Source organism: Leptopilina boulardi, unplaced genomic scaffold (assembly GCF_019393585.1).
Source record: "Leptopilina boulardi isolate dan_hultmark-lab unplaced genomic scaffold, ZJU_Lbou_2.1 LbouV2_165, whole genome shotgun sequence".
Classification (NCBI taxonomy): domain Eukaryota; kingdom Metazoa; phylum Arthropoda; class Insecta; order Hymenoptera; family Figitidae; genus Leptopilina; species Leptopilina boulardi.
The window spans coordinates 5934793-5959880 of record NW_026137713.1 but is presented as its reverse complement, the minus strand read 5'-3'; the positions used below and the strand labels follow the sequence as shown (position 1 = coordinate 5959880).

Below are 25088 nucleotides of genomic sequence, written 5' to 3'. Positions count from 1 at the left end.
TAGTAAATATATATACGTTTTAATAGAAATTTTATAAGATTTTTCTAAAATCAAGAAGCATATAAAAACTTATTTAAAATTTATGAAAAATTGTTCAAAAATAGCTTATTGTATTTTTCGGTTTTTCATTAAAAAAAAAAAATTGTTTTTACCTAAATATAGAAAGAAAATGAGAAAAAGTAGTTGATTAATTGCTGCCTATTTGAATATTATTGATTTGTTTTCGTCTGCAAGTAAAACGATTAATCCTATAGAACTTGACAGACAATGACATGGAAAACTATTATTGCTGGAATATTATTTTTGGCTTACTTGTTTTATTCTTTCTTAACGTTTTATTGAAAATAATATTATGTATATTAACATATTTTTTATTATTTTTTTATGGTTATAAAAATTGTGTATAATTAATTTTGAATATCTAATTGATTTTAAGCGCCTCATCAAGCATATTGTACAAGGGGAGAGTTTTTTTTATATTTTATTAAGTGAATTTTAAAAGCTATCATCGAGTATTAGTATTTTTCTTTCGATAAAACTCAATGGAATGTCAATAAAGACTGTTTATTCTTTTTTTCTTGCCATTTTTATTATAGTTTTATTAAAATTGATCAAATCGTTAAAAGCTGTTTAAGAATATTGATAAATTGTCACGTATAGCGTCAGTAAATAAATCCTCTTTCAAAGATGATTGAGCTTTAAGGTGGAAAATGTCGTTTCTGTTATAATTAATTATGTTAATTATAATTAATATATAATTCATTATAATTATTAATAAAATAATAATAATATTTAGCTTTAGGTTAATCATTATGCAGAATGAAGAAATTAACTCTCTTCTTCATCAAAGTCTTTAATTTGTCGCAACTGAATTTTTATTTCGCCCAAAAATTTTTCTATTTGACGATGAACAAAAAGCCGATTTTCAAAAAAAGCAGTAATCAATCAATCACTTTTTTTTTTCATTTTCCGGTTAGAGTAATCAGTCGAATCTTTAATGCGCAAATAATTGAAAAATTCCTTTTTTCACTCTCCCTCTCTCTCTCTTTCTCTCTCTTCATGTCACAGAATATAAAATTCGATTTAAAAAGTTTTGATTGGTGAATATTATCGAAAGCGTTGAGAAGGAGAGTTTGATTTGTAGAAACTCGGAATAGTTGAATATATAGTACATATATAACTATATACTATATAACGTTTTAGAGTTAAAGGGAAGTTCAAGTTGAACCTCGTTGTTGGAAAATGACATATCTCCCCATTATGCGTCCGAGAAGGTAATAACATTTTCGTAGAGGGGAAGTTGGGTTAGGTGAGTTTGAAGGGGGACCAAGGGGGGGGGGAAGGCGAACAGGTAATTAGGGTTGTGCGATGTGCAATATTACGCTTGTGAGGAAGGGCGGATTTCACATCCGGTTTAGGCTCGAAAGGGGTTGAAATATAGGTATATAGAGATGATGGGAGTATATATATATATATATATATTAGAGAAAATTCAATTAGGTCAATATAATAATATTAGAAACTTGAAAATAGTAAATGAAATTCACGAGTCAATGATTTTCAAAGAAATATTCATCCTCTTCTTTTGTAACTCCATTGAATTGAATTTGATTATCTTAGAATATTTAAATGCGAAAAATATCTTTGAGAGTCAGAAAATAGGGTCAGTAGAGTTTCTTTGACAGAGATTAGGTGCTGATTATATATACGCCATGAAAACGAGAGAAGGACTCATAGAATGTGCTTTGATGCGAATGGGGTTAACTAACAAGTATTTTAATATAGATATATATAACGATGAAGAAAATGTTGAAAGTGCCGCGTACATTTGCAGGGAGGACTCTCTTGGTCTTTGATACAAATTTGATTGGGGTGCATTGCCCCAGTAGAAAATTTATTTTCTTTTGAAATGTTAAGATGAAAATAAAATTAAACGTTATTTTTAAATTAATATTTTCCTTGTAAGATTTTTTGTTATTTGTTTTGTTGTTTTTTAATACATCTGTTTTTTAAAATAGAAATATATTTCATAAAAATTGTACACTTTGATAAGATGAAATTTTACATCGCGGTTCATTCCATTTATGCGAGAGAAAGAGTGTACGAAATGCTTACGTCTGCAGAAAAGAATAAAAGATTGAGAGTGCCTGGCATAGCAGAAACGATTTTAGAATTGGACAACTATCGAGTGTGGCTGCTACTGCTCTGCTGTTTGCAATGTGGCGTATCGATGTATCGGAATTTAATCGAAATGCCAAATCTCGTTATTCACGTTTTATACTCACGTTTCTTTTCGATTTCAACCTCTATCTCTAGAGGTTAAGAATCAAAATCTCACGGGCCATTCTGGAGCCAAATGTCGCACCTGGCTTGATGCCATTTTTAACTTGTCATTGTTTTTCTAATTGTCCACTCCCATGACAATTGAATCTCCTCGATTGAATAGAATCGTGTGTTTTCAACGGCAAAATCCCCTTAGGATATGAATCTTTTTTTTTAGCACTGATAAAATTTATTTGCAAAAAAAAAAAAAAAAATACTCCTCGATCAATTAATTTTTATTTTTATTATTACTCGATATTTTTCTAACTACAAACTGAAATATAATTCAATTTTAATTAATGCGTCTTTAATTAAAATGTATTTTGAAAACCTTTGGAATAGATTTTGTTATTTCTCTTCTTGAATAGTAACAACTTTTTGTTATGCTTTCATTCAATATCAATTGTCCTCTTCAATCACAATTCAATTTGACGCCCACTGGGTATTTAATTGGCCGATCGACATTTTACATATATACATGTATTTCATTTGTACAAGATATTTATATATATTCTTTATTTCTTTTATTCGTCGACCTATAAAACCCGCGGAGCCCATAAAAGCGAAATATCTACATATATATGTGTGTGTGTTTTTAATAGAATTCTTCGACATATAGTGTAAAGTAATAGTTTTGGATTATCAAATTGAAAATTTTTTGATGGGAAATATAAATAAAATTTTTTCATACTGGAGGAAAAAAATTGTCAAATTTTAAAACGTTAAATTTAAAGCGTAACCTACTTTTTGACAAATAATCGACATTTTCCGTCAATCTCTATTGAAACCTGTTTGACCTTATTTTGAGCAGGCAATTTTCATCCCTTGAGGGATATTCGGTTATTCACACGAACATCTAACGATAAAATACAGAACCACGTGGAGTAGTGAACCAATGATAGTTTGTCGACGAGCAGAGTAAAACGAAACCGTTGATGTGGTGATGGAACGAAAAAAATTCAATATAGATTGGCAATATTGTTGCTCACATGAGAATACATCACCATATGAAATATATAGGTCACAAAAGTTATTTATAATGTTCAATTTTTCTTTTTTTTTCAATATAAATTGATTATCCATAAACTTTTTTTTCACACAATTCCGTATATATATATATATAAATGCAATTTATTTTTTTTACCAATATAAAATTTTGAAGTGAAACATATATAGCCAAAAGGGGAGAGAAAAAAAATACGATATAAACAATCGAATTCGAAGAGAAAACGTGTTTGTATTAAAAAGGAAAAGAAAAAAAAAAAAAGATTTATAGAATCGTCTTTTCGATTTTATTTCCTTCGAGAGTTCACCAAGGTACTCTCTTCTTTTAAAATTGCTCTGGGGTTCTTTTCGAGTTGGATGGTATCCGTTAATTCATGCAGGAAAAACTGTTTCGTTTCTGTCTCTCCCTCAGCCACTTTACAATTCAGTTACGGAATCGCTTCTCATCGTTTCGGGCGTCAGGATTTTCAAACCATTCCTCCCCCGCCACAGGTCTTTGACTTCGACGCGACGAATTCGTAAACGGGACTGCGAATATATATATACAGAGAGAGAGAGAGAGAGAGAGAGAGAGAGAGAGAGAGAGAGAGAGAGAGAGAGACGCGAAAAAGAAAACCGCCTTTGGCGAAAATGTCAAGTATTCGAAGCCACCCTTATTTCGCGCTCTATCTTACTTTAATCAATTATCCCACCACCCCCAACGGACACGACAATCATATTATTTTTCAAATTTCTCACAACCACATTTATAAAAATATATTTAAAAAGGAAACACTCCTAATTGACGCGGAAATAATTACTTATGTGAAAAAGGTGTTTATTTTTCATTAATAAAACCTTTAATTTTACTGTTGTTTTGCCTGTAACTATTGTCACTTTTCGTCAATTGCACTTACCGATAGTTAAACCGGTAAGTGCACTTACCGTCATTAAAAATTAAAATTCATTGCACTTATTGTCAGTTGTAGCTATCAGTAAAAGCAATTACCGTAAGTGATAACTACCATCCGATTCACTTACCGTCATTTATGCCAATCGGTAAGTGTATTTACCGTCAGTGATGACTACCATCGGATGCACTTACCGTCATTTATCCCAATCGGTAAGTGCACTTATCGTCACTTTGCACCTATCAGTAAATGCATTTACCATCAGTGATAAATACCATCAGATTCACTTACCGTCAGTTATACCTATCAATAAGTGCACTTATCGTCACTTTGTACCTATCAGTAAATGCACTTACTGTAACTGATAACAAACATCCGATGCACTTACCGTCATTTATGCCAATCAGTAAGTGCATTTACCGTCACTGATAACTACCATCAGATGCACTTACCGTTGGTTTTTATTCTTGTTAAGGGCACTTTCTGTTGAGTTTATATACCACAAATGCCCTTATGGTCGGTTGTTTCTTCCAGTAAGTGGAAGTAACTACCGTCGGTAGTTACTATTGACAATTGCACTTACCGTCGGATGTACCTGACAGTGAGTGCAATTTCGTTGTGAGTCAGATGTAACTTCATTAAGTACATTTGATCTTAATTGCCTTTATCGTGAAATGCACTTACCGTGATATAGTCCTATTTCTAGAAAAAAGGATTTTTTTTATTTCTTTTTTTTTGGTATGGCGTTAATTAAAAAGATAAATATTAATGTATGCACCGGAGAATGGTTGGATATTGAAAATGGCATTCATGGAAGTCAATATAAGCAGTCATGCATACATTTTCTGTCCATCTCTCGACCGCAGTTAGGTACGATTGGACGAATGTCTGAATCAAAGACAATCCAATTTCAGACACGATATGCAAACGAATTCACGGCGATAACAATCACTGCACGATAATAGACTCGTGTAGCATAGGGGGAGGGTACAATGTGATGTGTTCCTAAGGCACGAATCACCAATCAGATTCACTATACTCTGATGTGAATCCATGAACTAAAATGACAAAACACTCCATAGCGTGCCAATCTCTCACTCCTGTGACCCACTTTCATATTATTCTATTTCCATGTGTAATCTGATTTAATCCTTTGCTCTGATCCCACATCCACTGTAACTCAACTTTCAGCACGTTTTCATGATTTTTGTTTCGGTAAAAAAAAAAAAAAGTGAAAAAAAGATCTCTTCTATTTTGCGAAAAAGTAGGACCATTATTTTTCTAGGTTGAAAGGGTACTTTGTCGTGTTCGAGTAGTTAATCTGTTGTTTTATGGTGCTTTCGGGTTTTGTCTGTTTGTATATAAATATAGTGTATATTCAAAAAATGCAGTGAAGCATTTTTTTTTTAATTTTCATGAATTTCGAACAAAATATTTGTTTACTATGATATATTCCTTGTAGATCATTTAAAATATAAATCCTCTGAAGGAGTGAGAATAAATTGTTTATGATTGTGATTGCATTATAATCGTTACTGTTTTATATATGTATATATATATTAAACCAAAGGAGGGCTCATTTATATGCTTTTAAGCGGAAGAAGCCATAGAGATAAATTCTCGAAGAGATAACTGGTAGAGTAAAGAGAATTGATCGAATTTCCAAGTATGCTCCACTTATTTATTTTCTGCTTCGGCTAATATAATATTATATTGGTTAAAATAGTTTACAACAATTTTTGGAATATTCCTCTCAAGTCTTTTTTTTCTAAACAACAAACAAGTGACAATATAAAAAGCTAATTTTATTTATTTCTTACAATATTATATTTCTAGAAAGAAAAAATGTGTTTAATTTTCTTTTTACAATCCAGAAGAACATTGCACTTTGTTTTTTTATATATGTATAATACTTAAGCTAAAAAGAATAAATATGAATAGATGCAACACTTATATGTTTGTATGGAGCGTTCTTGGAAATTCTTGTAGAACGTTACTCAGGGGAGTTAGAAGAAAAACTTGCAGCGTGCACTGAAAACATTATACCTTGTATGCCAGATCCTTTATAAATCTTTTTAGGACATGAAAAACTTTGAAACCAACTTTCCTCTCATTTTCATTTTACCACTGGAAACCGAGTTTTGCACATCTTATATTTGCTCCATAATCTTTTCAAAAATTTCAAATGTAATCTTCATTTATTCAAATTTAACAAGATATATAATTGTAAAAAAAACCAGGCGAATAAGCAAGTTAATTTGAGTAGTAATTATAATAATTTCAAAATTAATCATTTTAATATAATGTTTCAACTAAATATTTTTTTTAATGTACAATTTTAAATTTTGTTGAAAATAGTTATGATATAATTGATAATTAAAATAATTTATTAGTTAACTGTTAAAGGATATTAAAAAAAAAATTATTAGACAAAAAGGACAAGTCATGTGCAGAAAATAGTAAATTTAGAGGTATTTACGCTTTATTTAGCATTAATGCAAAAAAGGCTTTTTTGCAGGGCAGTTTTCGTAATAACGGAAATCATAAATCGTATACGAGGATAGAAGGAGGGTATTAATGTAGCTTATAAAGTATGTCCGCCCCTGAAAAGCTTGCAACTTGGTAAAATTTCATCGTTATGGTAAAATTCGCGCACAAGCGCAGTTTAAAACTCTATCACGTTGAGAATACCCCTGGTGCTACGGGGATTTTTCTACCCAAGTCTCTCTCTCTCACACACACACGTACCCACATAGTCCTCACTTAAATTGCAGGCACTTTGTGAACCACTCGAGACACGCGGTACACACATGATATTCCGTAAATGATGTTGCTTACAAATGACCGACACGAGCTAAAAAAATTTGCGAATTTTAACATTATCTTGCACTCTCTGTCACAAAACAAAAATGTATTAAGTTTCCTCTTATAGTCTATCAGAACATAAAAATTATATAGCGTATTCATAGTTGTCACTCAGTGAGCTGCTAGAGTTTAAACTACCGTCCATTGCACTTATCGTTGATTTACCACAATGAAGTGCACTTACCGTCGGTTGTACATAAAAGTAAGTGCACTGATCATAATTTAAAATTACCGTCATTGCACTTACCATAGGTTATACAAAACGGTAAGTGCACTTACCGTCTCATAACTTTAAATTACCACTATGAAGTGCACTTACCGTTAACTTACTGTTTTGTACAATTAATTTACCATCGTGAATTGCACTTACCGTCGGTTGTCACGAAGAGTAACGGTATTTAACGTTAGATTACCGTTAAGTACACTTACCGTGAGTACTAATGAGTAGTAAGATCATTATAGCGTACTGCTGATTCACCACAGTAAAGTGCACTTACCATCGTTTATACCAGTAAGTGCACTTACCGACGGTTTTATCGAACAGTATGTGCACTTATCGTCAGTTGCGATTCTCATTGTCAATAAGTGCATTAACTATCGGTTGTATCTATCGGCGAATACACTTACCGTGAATCCTACTTATGAGCAAGTGAACTTACCGTTAATTATAACTATCAGTAAGTGCACTTACCGTCAATTGTTAATTATAATTGATTATAAATTTCAGTTTTGTCAAAATATAAATACGACAATATTGTCAAAATCCAAAATAATACACGCAAGTTATATGTCGTCGGCGTCGCGAGGGTTGGAAAAATAGAAAGGGAAATGTACAAAAGTTAGTATGGGTGGGAGGGATTTCTCCATGGGCAAAAGATAGTGTCGAACTTGAGCCGGGAGATCGTTACGTCCCGTGACAAAGGACTGTAAAGCATAAAGCTCTGACTTGGAGCTAGAGAGAGCAGCAGAATGGGTAGAGGATGCTGCTTCTGCTCGGGGGAATGGGCTTGGCGAGAGGGTAGTATATATATAAAGAGAGAGACACAAGACTGTAGAGAAGGATACGGTAGGGCAGGGCCAGACTATAACGCGAACCAGTGAAGGATATAGTAGGCGAATGGTTGGCAGACGGGACCAGAATCTTTCTCTCTCTCTCTCCCATATAGGTACACCTATATTCATAAAGTCTATATAGTATATGTGACTGTATATATGCTATATACTCTATCGTGCACCAGACATTCGGAAAAGGGGATCCCACTCTCTCATGGTGTTGTAGGGCACTATATCAGACTGGAAGCGCGCGCTCACATTTCGAGACGAACGATTTTAAATGAAGAAAACCATAATGCGGGGTAGAAAAGCTTTCATCAACACTAGTTAAGAAAAAAAAACCTTTTTACACCCCATAGAAAATGTTTTCAATTATAAAAACACGTTTAGAATACAAAGTAGCAGAATCAATGAGTTTAATATAAAAATAAAAAGAATTAGTTTTAAAATTGCATGAGACGGGAAAAAATATTCATAAAGAAAAAGTGTAAATTTTATTTGCTGTGTGTCGGAATGAAAAATGGGATCGAGAAAGAATATATTTTTAGGATAAAGGGCGTTTGGAGATATCAGGGATGATGGCTTAGTCCCTGGAGTTAGTTTAAGATGTCAGATGAGAGGGATCAACGCCCTTGTTGCCTAAGAGACAGGGCCATTGCTTCTTCTTCTTCTTCTTCATCTTCTTCTTCTTTTTCCGAGGGTTGGTGGTTTTTAGGATATTTAGAATGGGGATGATTTTGAAGAAAATACGAGGGTTTTTATATATACGTTAGCAGGTCGCCTTCAAGACGTGTAGACAAATCGACCTGGTCGCGCCGTAACACAACCACCGCCTACGCACGCTTTACAGTTACAGAAGTTGATTCACAGGCATTAAAATATCTATATACACATACACATTTACAAAACGTAACGCTTCAAAGCTCCCACATATTTCGCAACTGTTCATATATACGTCTGAGCATCGTGCATCCGTGGATTAAACGCGATATACCCTGCCATTACTTTCCGCTAAAACAAAATAATTTCGCTAAAATTTTTTAATTTTTAGTTACAATTTATAGAAACTTAAATTATCATTGATTTAACACTGTGAAGTGCACTTACCGTCGATTGTACCGATAAGTGAATGCACCGAACATCATTTAAAATTATCAGTTACCGTCAGTTGTACCGAACAGTAAGTTCACTTACCGTCAATTGCACTTACCGTTAGCTGACCCTCACTTGGCTTTAGATTACTACCGTGAATTACACTTACCGTCGGTTGTATCGAACAGTAAGGGCACTTTTGCACTTACCGTCGTTTGAACCGAACAGTAAGAGCACTTACCGTTTATTTATCACAATGAAGTGCACTTACCGTCGGTTGTACATAAAAGTAAGTGCACTGATCATAATTTAAATTTACCGTCATTGGACTTACCATTGGTTGTACAAAATAAGAAGTGGAATTACCGTCTCATAACTTTAAATTACCACCGTGAATTGTACTTACCGCCATTTGTACTGAACAGTAAGTTAACTTACCGTTAGTTTACCGTTGATTTATCACTTTGATGTGCACTTACTGTCATGATTTTCTTCGGTTTTTTGTCTGTTGAGAAAAAAAATATTAATTGCGTGTATAAAAATTGTGTAACTTGTTCAAAGTCGATACGGCAAAAGCATGTGGTTCTGATGAATATCCTTTTGTAATTGATAAATCTCACTATTATATATATGACTCTCTCAATGTTGGTTTGGCGAGACAGTTTCAGGTACTAATTACAGTGAGCGGTGGTGTAGCGAAACTCGTTCAAGTTGCACTCGTTAAAACGAATGCGTATAGAGAGGCATCCATAATGTTCCCTCGTCAATGAGAGGATAGAGAGAAAACCCGGTTTTGTTAATGGAAACGAAAAGAGAGAAATAGTCTCTCGTTGCCCAGAGTGAAAAAAAACACCCTCTCAATTCATCAGAAATCATGGTGTTCTTCTAATCAAACATGATTACTGTCTGAGTTCGTGTTTTTTTTTTAGTTTCTTTTTTTCTTGTACTCACTTACGTCGAAACATTCCATTATCACGTACTCATATAAATTATTCCATTTTACGAGCGATGTGTCAACTCCTGTGGGATTCTTCTCTTCGGCTACTAGTACAGTAGGTTGTCAAGAAACTTGCACTTAGATCCCATAAAATTATATATTTTACGAGTGTGATAAAGTTTTGAATATGCCCACTAAGGAGCTACAAATGATCGATAAGGTTCATAGTTGTTTGAATAAAAATTGAGTACGTTGACTTTTAGTGGTACTTTTTTTTGACATATATAGAAATTCTTTTTAGTACTCCTTAGTACTGATATCTAATGTATTCTTTCTCATTTATATAGTGGTAACAAATTTTAAAAATCAAAAATAAATTTCTTGATATATAATTCATATTTATATAAATACAGAATATCTTTATTATTTAGTGTTGTATATTGCGAAACTTTTATATACTGTTAATTTGAATGCAAAACGATTGAATGTTTGCCCTCTCAAACTATGAACTCAATGCAGAACTCGAGAGTTGAAATGAATTTTGTCCCATCCAGTGATTGTTTTTTTTACCCCTCTTTTGCATCACTGAACAAAGATAAATTCTTGTTTGGAATATATGTGAAATTTCTCTCGGAGGTTTAACATACTTTTTCTGTTTTTTTTTGTATATTTAGTGTTGAAAAACTAGTTTTTGATATTGTAACAAATAGAAAAAATAACAGTTGAATTTATGTTCAACAGTGATATATATATATATACACTTGATGAAGAACATTTGATGGATAGATTTGTATATAAGATTAGGGTTAAATTAATAGTATTCTGAGACGAACCGCATGTACTAATTAGAATCAGGGAATCGACTCAGTGTAAGTAATAGGACTATTGCCCTCGGCGAATTATGTGATCGATGCTAATAACGTTGAAACCATTTTCGCGTGAAATTTAATGATGTTGCGGACCTGTTATCTAATTAGGACCTTAATTTTGAGAATCGAATTATCCCATCATAATAATTTACGTTGGCTGATTATTTTTTTTTTAATTTTCTATTAAATTCTGTTACGAGAATATTTTTGTTATTATACTGATTCGGCAGTAAAATTTTGTCTGTTATCTTAAATTAATAGAATCAAAAATATGATTCTGTTTAGAATTCAAAATTTATGATTCTGAATGGTACACGGAAGACTTAAATTTTTAAATAGGGAAGTGCTCTAAATTTTTTTTTTCCCTTGAGAATTGAAATGTTTGTAACGGAAGCACGATTAAGTGAAGAGAATAGATAATCAGACAATCAGTCTCAAATTTTCGTTGTGGGAATTTAGTGCGTCGCATGCAATGAGAATACTAAGGAAATCGTAAGATCCTTGTTCACTATAGCATGCAGAAGTGCACTCGAAGAATCTTCGAAGTACACGGTACTACCTTCTCGAATACACGTACTTGTGTATCATGTCGTGCATGCTTAAAATTTGTGATGCGTTCCCCGCAACATCAGCAGTATTCGCAAATGCGAAAAATATTAATAAATTTTTTTTATTAAAAAAATCAAAAGCGTCAATTCTACTTTGAATATTTTTTTTAGAATTAATTTCTGAAATGGTAAAATGAATGGTGGAAATGCTAATTCAAATTTAGGTGCTAAAATGTTATTAATAATTTCTGTTTTATCGTGCATATACATATAGGAGTCTAGAATATGTATATATTTACCAATAGAATTTCCATAACCTCTTGGTCAGTCTAGGATAGGGATTTGTGAACTTCACTTGCGGGATATTTGACATTCCGACTTCACATGAATGAACAAACTTGATAACTAAATCGCCCGTGGGGCAAGTTTGCACCTTATAGTCTCTCTCTCTCTCTCTCTCCATTCTCTCGCGACAGATGATCGATAAGCAACTTTCTCTCAGACTTGTGAATTTGATAAGTTTTGTGTCTGAGAAGTTGCTGTTTATCTTCCTTTAATGCATAACTTTATATACACTACATGCACAATTGCCTTTAAAGAAACTTCTCTTGCTTTGTTCATTGAACCTGAAAATATTTTCCCCGTTACATTAATTACAATAACTTTGTAAATTTCATCGAATTTTCTTATCTTTGATACAGAATTTTCTTGAGGTTCCCATGTACGATTTTTTTTAGAATTTCCTTCTAATGCGCAAAGAAGAAAAAAGATTTTGTGTTTGCAACAAAATCGTTTGGTTAGGCCAACAAAATTATTTTGTTGAACATTTTTTAATTCCAATTTCCAACCAAAATGTGGTTACAGATTTGTTATTTCTGTATTAACAATCCGATTGTTCTTTTTATTTTATGTAATATTTCTTCCTTAAATGCGTTTTGTATATATATGTTTTAAAGTATCAGTTTCAAAATTTTTTGTTTTAGAATTGCATCTTTTAGTTGCGTGTTTGTAACTCTAATATATATTTTTTTGAAGTTGAATATTTAAATTCGTGTCTCTGTCTCTCTTGTCTCTCGTTAGTGGTTGGTAAAGTTAAAAGAAATTTTTTTTCTATAAAAAAAAAAAAAACATTGAATCTGGTGCGAGGACATACGTTGGAAGTTTAACACAATTACTTGGACCACGTGGTTCATTAAGCATCGTATGTAGGTCGTCTCCATGACAACACAGGTATCTGTGTTGTGTTTTCATGGCACGCCTGTGATGCGATACATCAAATCACTTTTGTCTCCTTTGTCAATGCTTCTATAATTATTATACATTCTCAATCTCTTTCGTAAATAATTTTCTATACGTGCGGGAAATAAATTGAAAATAATTTTACAATTTTGGAAATTGTTCTTTTTTTTAATTATATATATATATATATATAAAGAAAACTGCGAAGGATATTACATGACAGAGGAATGTGTCATTGCAGAATGTAAGAGGCACAATATTCTGTTCTGAGTTTATTTACCAGACAGTGTTTGCGACAACAGAACTGACAGGGTAGTAATTTTTCTCGCGCCTTCGGCCACAGGCAAAAAAAAAATTGCGCGTCTCGGAATAAAGTTTGTATGTAAGAGAAAAATATGCAAAAAAAAAATCCTAACGAAAAGTATAGAATAAAAATCGAACTGTATGTAGAATAAAAAATATTGAATTTCTTTTTAGATTCAGAAAATATTACTGTTTGAAAATTAAAAGTTGGAAATTATGTTTTAAAAATAGAAAAAATTGTAAATAATTACAAGAATGTGTAAAAAAATAACTATTAAAAGAATGCGGTAGAAAGGGTATTGAATATGGTGACTGCTGAGAATATTTTCCGACCTGTCTTGCACTCTGGTTAGAGGGCAGCACTCCCATTAAGCTTTGTATCGTGTTAGGGGATACATTTGTGAGCGTGTGTATACATATACTTGTTCAATATTATACACATTGCTTTCCCATTGTTACCATACGTCGTAAAGTTCATCTCCGTGTTACCATGGTTTAATGTGAAACAACGATTCTTTCCAATTCCTGTTGTCAAGGGGTTTTAACGTACCTTTTTTCCCGCATTTGAGACTTTCTCTAATGACAATCATTCTTTCATTTTTTTATATTTTCAAAAATGATTTTTTATTCTTAAATCAGCACTTTTGTAAAAAAAAAATTGAAATTCATTGAAAATAAATGAAATTTGCTTTACCGATTGCTGATATAACAGATTTGTTTTATCGATTACTGATATAACAGATTTTTATTTCACCGATTTCAAGGTTCATCAGCTACCGATATAGTAGATTTCTGCTTTACTAGTCACAAATACAACGGAATTCTGTTTTACCTGTTAGATTTCTGCTTTACCGATTACTGTTACATCAATGTTGCTTTTATCGTCTACTGATCTAGTAGATTTCTGTTCTACCGACTACAGTTATAGTAAATTTCTACTTACCGACTAACATTACAGCAAATTTCTGCTTTGCCTACTGTAGATATTTTAAATTTCTGTTTTACCGATTGTTAATATAGCAAATATCTGTTTTATCAGTAATAGATAAAGCAAATTTAGTTTATTTATTTTAACTATTTTGTCAATTAAATCTTACTGATTCAAATTTAGAGATTAATAGATAATAATTTTTGTTGCTTGTAGTCTCTTTCTCTCTCCTTTCATCAGAAAAGATGCGCGTAATTAAAATTGAGAACTGCACTTAAAAACATTGTCACGTCTGCGTATTATGTCTAAAAGCCTTACACGGGTTTGTGTCTCTATGGTGCTCGTTCTGTCTGGAGTCCTTCGCCGAGGACCCATACGTGACTTTAATTTTGATATGGGAATGAACTAAGCTCGATGCACCGTCGGCAACTCTGTCTATACTATGTGTATGTCCTTCTTGTGGGGTGCCAGAAGTACCACCCTGAGACAATTACTGGATACACTCCCCTCTCTCACTTTCTCCTATATATATGTATAAATTTTGTAACGCTGATGCTGCTGTGTCATCTTGAAAAATTTCTTTGCTTCTTCTCGTACCCCTTCAATTTCACACAATTAATGACGAGCATCAATCTGATGGATCAAAAAACAATTTTATTTTCTTGTTATCACGTGTTCGTTTTTTCTCACACACTCTCTTTGAATAAAAAAATGTTTCTCATTTAAATAACACTCAAGAGAAAATTTTTTTTATTAATTTCAATAAACAATTTAATTGATCTTCTTTGTTTGATATTTTTGTTTCTAAAATGTATCATTTTATTTTTCGTCATTTTTTTTTTCAAATCGAAAAACTAGATAAAAATAAATGCATATTTGTCAATTTGATTATTTTCCTGGTTGTGGAAAAACCGTAGGATAACATTCACCCTGAAATCTTTTTATCTTTTATAGTATATATACATAGTTGTCATGATGTGCGCGCGAGTCAGTCGTTCGGTTATTGTAATTGGAAGTTTTCGTGGTGGAAGTTATCAGAATGAATAACAGGACATCGCCTCAATGGAAAATTTCCAGTTAATTAATAACAATATTTGAAAATCGAAACAAACGGAAATTGGGTTGCCCGAATCATGGTACATGTGGTTTATCGATTTGATTTTCACGGGTTTTTTTTTCTGTCTTTTTTTTTTTTTTTATTTCTGTTTGTCAATTCTCGTTGAATGTATATTATATCACTCACTGATTATTTGTCATGGTACTTCACTATATAACTAATATTTTTAACTTGAAAATATATTTTTGGTTTTTAATTAAAATACTATATATATTTTTTTCAGTATTGAAATTTTCTATTTAATAATATTGATAGTACATTTCCGTTTTTTATCTATATATATACAATTCGTGTTTGATATCATGTGCTTAGCGAAACAAAAAATCACTTTAATTTGAAACCAATAAAGAACTTCCATTCAATTACTTTTTTGATGCAGTCAACTTCTGCTACCGACGGAAAATAATAATTATTATTAAAGTCGGTCATCCTTGGTGTTATGTAACTGCTTTTGTAATATCATAATAATAATAATAATAATAATAATAATAATAATAATAATAATAATAATAATAATAATAATTACACATAATTGCAGCTGATATGATTTTGAAAATCAAGATAATTACGATGAATTTCACTGATTTTCGCATTTATTTATTTATACAATTTTAATGACATTTTCGCCTCGGTCCACATCATAAAGTCATTGTATATATATTGAAATACCATTAGGACACTCAATTAACGTCTCATTGGTTATCAATGCCAACACGGTTAGATTAGCCCTTTTTGAACATAAATACTAATTAACATACGAAGCTTGAATTAATGGTAAATGCAATTGAATATGAATTATATTTTCACATATGTTTAGTATGTCTGCGAGCGACATTTTTTTTGAAATTTATTATTGTTTAATTTATTAATTGACTTGTTGTAAATTAAAATGATTAGGGAAATTTATTCACAATTTTACAGTTACACGGTTTAACGAACATTGCAACTAATTAACAATTTCTGTTATATTGTTTCTGTTTTACATATTTTATTTATTATTAATATTTTTTTGTCGTTATATTTGTATTATTATTATTATTATTATTATAATTATATTTTTTTATTATTATTAAATTTACAAATTTATTTCTTGTTTAATTTATTATGTAGTAATTTTAATTTAAAATTTTTTGGATAAAAGAAAAATGTATGTGATGAGTTTTTTTTAATCCTCTGAGACATATGAAGAATCAAAATGATTATTATGCATTCATTCAGTTGATCGGGAATGAGTTTAGAATACACATGAATTTGTTTTTATGGGTGGTACGCATTTGAGACTTGTATGTATATATATACATATATGAAATTTTTCTGATGTCTCACAAAAGGTATACTTAATAGCATGACTATCGTCATTGATGGAAACAATGGACGCTCACTGACATTGTTATGAATGTATTATAAAGCGCCGATTAATGTCCGTATTTTCTCGATGGCTTACAATGATTCCTCATCTCTTCTCCCCCTCATCTTTCTCTGTTTCCTTCCTATCCATTGACAGATGAATATTGACTTTCAACAATAATCTGATTTTTTTTCTCTCCAAACAATACATACTTATATATTTGTATAAAAAATTTTATATTTCAAAAATGGCAAAAACTTTGAAACAATCACGTTACATAAAAATGTTGATCTTTTTATTTTTTATTGTCAATTCAATTGTATTTAAAATTATTTTTCTCGTTTTTGCATATATATATGACATTTATTTTGTCAAACCCTTGTATATAACATTTAATAAAATTTTCTTCCATTTAATTTATAACATATTGAAATTCCAGGATGATATACTAATTGTAATTTATAACAATTTTTGTTTCAGAAGATTATTTTTCGCCAACTGGGTCAAATTTCAATACTGGGTCATCGAATTCTTTCGACATACATGAGGTTAGTGAATTTTATTAAAAAATATTGGAAAATACCACGAATATTTCTTTTGCAATTTCATATTATATATTTTATATCCTGTATTTATTAATGATTTTCAAACATATGTGTGGTTTTTTTTTTATTTTTCTCGATATTTGTTCAATTTTATGGATTTCTAATTAAAAAACAATTATAAACAAATTTATCATTAAAAAAACAAAACGGTAATAAGGCAATTTTTTTTATAGTCGATTTATACAAATTGTGCATTGTGGGGCAAAATGAAAGATTTATTTCCAATGAATTAAAGTCCTTTAGAGAGTGCGTTTTGTGATCGAGTTAAGTGTATATATAGCTGTTGAGTAAACGATGGTGATTACTTTTGAGATGAAGCAATTTAGTGAGAAAGCAATAGAAATTGAGGAATGCCATCCTATTTAAATTGAAGCTTAAAACTTGATATAAATCATTATTATAAATGACAAATGTGATTAAATATTTGTCAATTTTTAAATTTATATTTATTTCGAATCGATTTCAAAATCCACTTAAATATGGAAATTTGTATTATATACTAGAAACAAATTATTTTTTATTTAAATTAAAGTAAACTGTATTTGAATCAATAATTTATGTATGTTTAAAACAAATACAATTTAATTGACACAAATAAAAATTATTTGATTCAAGTAAATATTTATTTGATAATAACACAGAAAATTAAAAGGCATTAAAATAAGCTGCAACGCTTATTATTTTAATCCAATTTTGCTTATTTTAATCCATTTTGGTATTAAAATAAGCAAAATTGGATTAAAATAATAAGCGTTGCAGCTTATTTTAATGCCTTTTAATTTTCTGTGAATCAAAATTATTTTAATTAAATACATTTTTTTTTAATTAGAAAATTTTTGATTAACAATATTTTTGGCAAACAAAAATTATTTTCTATTTCTCTTTATTATGATGTTTGAATTATGCATATATATGAATTTTGTAAATTAAATGAAAAATAGGGTACAAAATCATGAATAAAAATTAGTTTTGTATTTCAATTTTGTGTGCGTGTTATGTGAGAGATAAGGAAGTTATGGAAAATCTCGTGTCTGTAACAAAATACATAGTTATATTTAAATGAAGTGGTAGAATTTCTTCTTAATATTATATGTGAGCAAATGAAAGTGCGTGAATGTCAGATGAGAAAATATAGGTTTTGCTGATTTCTGAGGATTTTGTGCCATTAGATGAAATTATGGTTTAACTGGTACTCCAATTATAAAGCAGGTATTATATAATTGTGTATATAGAAGTGTTCACTGTACTCTCATCAGAGGTTACTCTGTTTGTATAGTCACAGATATATATATATATATATAATTATATATATAGAGAGAGAGTGAGATAGATAGAGAGAGAAGACATCTTTCCATCATTTATAGAAGGAGATCCTTCCTACTAATGAGAGCTTAATGAGGTTCATACAGCAAACGCAATGACGGATTATTATTAAAGACACTGGCGCTTTTATCTTTCACAAGAAATAAGAACAAACTTCTGCATTTAAAAAATTTAATTCGAAAATCTCAACTCACCGAGTAAATTATATTTGTTATTTGCAAATTTTAATCATTAAAATCAGAACTACATTCTACTTTCTTTTTTATCTTAAATTAATTTTAAATTAAATTTTTTTTTTCATAATTTAATACAAAAATACTTTTAAAAAATTTACATATATAATTTTTTTCTATAGAAAAAAAGAAATTATTCCTGTAATAAAAGTTGAAATAATCTTCAATTATTCCGAGTTATAGAAGAAAAAAATAGTTAATTCCATAAAAGAATATATATATTTTTAATATATATGTATATATATTTTTTATTAAGAAGACATTAGTAGATTTTTTTCTCATACATTATTATTATATAATATAACGCATTAATAAAATTGTATGAATCGATAATGTAGAAAAAAAATTTTTCCTCAAATAATTTACTGACCGAGTTGCTTTTAACAATTTTTCATATTCCATAATTTATATTTTATTTTCCACGTCTTTGCAAATGATTATTTTTTTTATATCCATATTATTTTTTTTTCTCTCTCTCTATCCCAAGAGCATACTTCAAACAAGAACTGTTTATAAAGATGAAATGAATTAAGAAGATGCTTTATGAGTCCATATTCAAGGATTATATTCTCGTCTAAAAATTCAAGTTTATTGCCACTTGTGGACATTTTAAAAATTAATGTGAGACAGGGAATAGAAAAAAAAGGATGAAAAAATTCAAGCGCAAATTGTTTTACATACCTAATATAATATGTTTCTATTTATATTATTCTATTTATATATTATAAGTATGGGTATAATTATTTGTTGATTTCAAGGTTTATTGGCTACCGATATAGCTGATTTCTGTTTTACCGACTACTGTTATAGTAAATTTCTATATTACCGACTAATGTTAGAGGAGATTTCTTCTTCACCTATTGAAGATATAGAAGATTTCTGTTTTACCGACTACTCACTGAGAAAACTGGAGTGTTAAATTCAGAGGTTCAAAAAATGTATGTTCAACTGTCTTATCAAGAGAGTTTAATAGTCCTTCGAAATGTATTTTTGAATTAATAAAAGAAATCTGCTTTCATATTCTGTCCGTTCACGCACAGAGGGATAAAAGCTGCGCAGAAAATTTGAATTAGCTTCTGCGCACAAAGATCGCGCTAAGATATATGGTGACATTTAATTTAATGTATTAAATTTTGAGGTTAGGTTGCCATATTTATTTATTCCGCGCAAGATAAGGAAGGGATTCCTCAAGATTTATCATTTGTTCCTCAACCATAAACTTATTATCCCTCCAGGAGGGATAACACGACTTTCCCTGAATGGTGTATTCGATTACTTAGAGTGTTGTTCCATAGCCAACTCTCAAATATGAATTCTTAATCCCTCCAGAGGTTTAATCTGAACCTCCAGTTTTCTCAGTTCTGTTATAGTAAATTTCTATATTACCGACTACTGTTACAGAAGATTTCTTCGTCATCTACTGAAGATATAGTAGATTTCTGTTTTACCGACTGCTGATATAACAAACATCTGTTTTTATCAGTAATAGGTAAAGAAAATTTGGCATTTTAAATCAATTCTACTTTTTTTTACTGAAATATGATATTAAGTTCAGTTGATATTCCACTAAAAGGGCTTTAGTTTCTTTATTTTAACTATTTTGTCAATTAAAATTTACTGATTCAAATTTAGAGATTAATAGCCGGTAATTATTTTTACTTCTAGTCTCTCTCTCTCTCTCTCTCTCTCTCTCTCTCTCTCTGCATATATAGATACAGGAAATTTGATATTTTGAAATAAGAATCTTTTGTGGTTAAATTTCTATTTCCTGTGCGAAGGTTGAAATTTCACGTCACGGACAAATACGCGATTTGCTCATTTTGACAAGAAACATTGATATATCCTATATTTATATATATATATATATATATAGGTTGCTTCTACCTTCATTCATTCGAAACAGCACTTCCCTGTCCTATTTTATATTACAATCGTGGTGTGAGAGTTGAAGCATAAAACATGAATCCTGTTGCCATGTATATCTAAAATATGTGAATATATTTTCGATGGCGTGAGGTATATATGCTTTTTTAAACTGTAACTGTATATACATGTGTTTTTACTGTCAGTTGAGAAAAAGTTATTGTCTTCTATAATATATTTATGAAATTAAAGACTCATCTTTCGAATATTTATTTATATATACGGAGTTCACTGAACCTCTTTCTCTTTCTCTCTTCTTGATAATTAGATATTCCGCACCACTTATAGTAAATTGACAGACATATATATATATATATATATATATATATATATATATATATATATATATATATATATATATATATATATATATATATTTTCCCCAATGAAAATCACTAAATTCATCCTGACAGAATGCAAAATTCCTGATACGAAAAATAGACTCTCTTTCTCTCAACATTCATCCATATTTTATTGAGGTGAATAGTCGGACTCATTAATTTTATATCGAACTTTCACATGCTTAATTATAATGTCTGATCTTTTTGTTTTATTTATATATGTATATATAACAAAACCGGTAATGTACTTGGAAATTTTGTTGATTAATAATTGATTTGAGTCAATGAACTTTATTTCTTAAAAATAATTTTTATATTTCGCTTAAATATTGAAGTTTATGTCTACTTATTGAATATATAGAAATTATTTTTGGAATATTTTATTGATCAATGCTGCAATTTGTCATGCTATCGAATCCGTACATATATATATATATAACAAAAGGTCAATGACTTTTGAGTACCATTATAGATTCTAACGAGAATTTTCCTCGTGCCAAGAAGCTAAGGTAACAAATCACTGATTTTTTTTTCTATTTGAAACGTGCCAAAAGGGTAAATTGCAAAATAAGGAAGAAATAGTACTATTGATTTACTATTAGATGTCAATCAATTCCACCATGTAGAACCATATCACATATTATTTAATGCGGGTGAAATAATTTTCTTCTTATATTTCGTCTCATGTCTCTTGTTTGTATACGAATTTTTTTTTTTCTATTTTCAAAGAAGTTTTTGATTTCTCTCAAAATTTTGAATTATTTCTAAAAGAAATCTCAATATTCTATTATTAAATATATTTTTATATAATAAATCGTTAGTTCAACAATAGTATAATAAAGTAAGTCCAATTATTATTTGAAGTACTAATCCCCCTAATTCTATGATAGTTTGACTAATTAGCACTTGACGCGCATTTTGTTTGATCCATGATTGAAGAAGACAATGAATTGAGTGAACAGTGCTCGTGAGTCAATGGCCCTTGTCAGTGAAAGTCATCATTTAATGCGATTATATGGAACTCATGTGTATAGGTAGGCCAGGAACTCTTTATTCGTGAAATAATAAAACGAAACGTGATTTTTTTTCAAAAAAAAAACATTTTCCAACGTATAATGAATATTTCATATATATTTTTTATATTCATAAAATATATTCTATTCTTCGGTTACTATAATGATAAATTTTTAAATAAATAATAAAATAAAATTTATTTTTACTTACAATTAGAAAAAAATTAATATTAATTTAATATTAGAAAACAGTATTACGTTTTTGTATTTATAAAAGAATTCCCTATTTATACAGTTATGTAATTTAATGGAAAAATCGTAATTGCTTAATTTCCATTTCTATGAATACTAATTAAAAAATTTTTTTTTTTATTTATGTCCTTTAGTGGAGCACATTAGTTATTTTTTCTCAATTCTTCTTTTATTAATATTGAATTTAACTTTTTTTTTACAATTTGTATAACAAAATAAAATTTGTATTAAAAATTGAGAAAAAAAACTATAAATAATTTTATTTAAATATAAAAAGTAAATAAATATAAAAAGTAAATTACAACTTTGTAAAATAATTTTATATTTTTTAATTTACTAAACAGATTCATAACATATATAAGAAAAATCTGTACGAACGTTCATTTAATCAGTATAATAGATTATGAGAAAATTTGTCAGGAAATATGTTGGATTATCAGTTGCATTATTCATTATATATATATATATATATTTTTATACAAGAAAGATAAGAATTCATGGAAATTAAAAGCAATCTGCACTCTCAAAAAGGAAGTGATGAGTATTTAAATGCCAGTGACTATATTAATGATTCACTGCTTGCATTCAGTCGCTGATAATAATAATAATTTAATCATTGACCTCTTGTAGAAAAAAATATTTTTAATTATATTACAATTTCAAAATTTTACTATACAAAATGTAAATTATCAATTAAAATAATTGTCTCGAATTTTTGCTATTTGAGTAAATTTTTCTTGTGCACAAATAAATTAATATAGTTTTAGTAGAAAAATGATGCAACTTGTTTGAAAAAATGAGAAATAACGAGATGATTAATAAGTGAGAGAAAATTAATTTCTTGCATCAAATTATAAAAAGATACTAATTGTTGACTAACTGGATTATTTAATTAATGGAATTATTTTCTTAATTATATTTGTAAGTTCGCGGTGTGTATTGTTGATGATGAACAATGTGTTGCTCTTTGTATAAATGGTTTAGTTTTTTTTTTTCTTCTTTTTTTTCCATCAAGAAAGTCGACATTGCCTGAGGGAAAACGGTAAACTATACACGACGAAGCAATGATAGCTCGAAGGCATGCGAATCATTGAAACCTAGGTTTTTCCTCTTTTTAGTTTTAAGTTCTCTTATCTTAGTTGTAACTTCCTGCTTCTTCTCTTCTAGTGTCGCGCCTTCATTGGCGTCGTCACGCCTCGTAAAACTTTTAAAAAGTCGAAGGATATCTCTCTTCAGGAGTATAATAATAATCGATCGATGTCTCGCTCTGATTTCTTCATTGCACATTATAAACAAAACTCTCGCAAAAGTTATATCATTCATATTATCGTATTGGAAATATTCTCATTCATTGTTCAAAACAAAAGTCATCCATTTTTTTTTTTAATTTAAACGTAAGAAATAATTAAATTTTTGTCAAAATTTCCCCAAATTAATATTTTAGAATTTCTTCTTAAAAAAAAAAAAAATTGTATATGGTACTTTTTTCCATAAAAACCGTAACATGTCTATTTGTTCGTTTTTTTATTAATTTCTCATTCAAATTTATTCACTGACACGATAATAGAGCAGTGAAGGTATGTTCGAATGAAACTTTGATAATGATCGCTAACCTCGATCCAGAAATGAACTATATATCTTTCGAAAGGAACTTTTCTACTTTATTTTCATTAGTCAATTTTACTCCAACTTTCTTCTCACACATTTTTATTCCCTTTCAAAAAAAAAAAAAAAAAAAGTGTTCTACAACTCTGTTATATGAATGGGTTACAATTGTTGTAATTTTGTTCCTTCTTCTTTTGTTTCGGAAGATGTAACGCTCTTTTGTTATATTACTTGTGACGCATTAATCGATTTGAAAAATTTTAATGAATGGCGTCAATTAGATATGGTGAACTGATTAATGAAAAAAAAAAAGTGACAGTGTCATTGATTGAAAGTGATAAAAGATTCCCTCTGATGAGAGAGAATGATCCACTTGAGAACCGTTGAGGCGTGCAGTAAAAAAAAAGTCTGCTCGCATAATCACCGCTACTTATGTGTATAGTCAATATCGTGGAAGCTTGTTGCTGATCTCTCGTTGAGACCACAGTAAAGTAGTTTGCGGATGTTAAGTGTCAGCCTCTGACTCCTGCGATGGGGCCATGGGGTTAGAACTCTGTTGAACTCTGAAGAGGTTTTTCTCTACTTTGTCGGTCATCGTGAGTGGAACGAAGACAACCTTAACCACACTATATATATGTATATATACTATATACTTCCAGGAATATTCTATCGACTATATATATACATACACATATAGTACTTACTATCGTTTCGCATATCGAACGTGCATGCTCATTTTTTACCTAGCTCTCTTTCTTTGCCTTTACCTGTACACTAAAACTACATCGTCCATTCAGCCTTCAGAAATTCAAGTCTCGTCGGGATTTTCCCAGACGCTATATTTGATTTTATAGGAAATTATTTCAATCTACCAAAACGTTTTGCAATTTTTCTAGTACAATAAAGCGCTTACCGTCTGCTTCAAGTTCCTTGGTTTCACTTACCGTCTGTTGCAAGTACAGTAAATTGCACTTACCGTCCCACTTACTGTTCAGTAGAATCGTAATTTTTATGTACAGTAAAGTGCACTTACCGTTTGTTGCAAGTATTGTAAGTTACACTTACCGTCAGAGGGTTAAAAATAAGTACTTACCGCTAGAAACTTAATACTATAATTGACTGCTCTTACCGCTGTAAATACCGTCAAGTGCACTTATCATCAGTAGGTTAATTGCACTTACTGTCGATTATGGCTTCTGTAAATAACATTTACATCTGTTTTTACTATCAATTGTTGCACTTACCGTCATTAAGTGTAAAAATGGTTGGCAAATACC

At 30.0% G+C, this 25088-nt stretch overlaps 1 protein-coding gene across 1 annotated transcript in view; it reads left to right on the top strand.

The window, feature by feature from the left end:
• Nucleotides 1–25088, top strand: part of LOC127277228 (uncharacterized) — a 175441-nt gene that overhangs the window by 12360 nt on the left and 137993 nt on the right. The window contains exon 2 of the mRNA XM_051298142.1: nucleotides 16997–17064. The gene's annotated coding sequence lies outside the window, so the exon portion shown is untranslated. The remainder of the gene's footprint in view (nucleotides 1–16996; nucleotides 17065–25088) is intronic.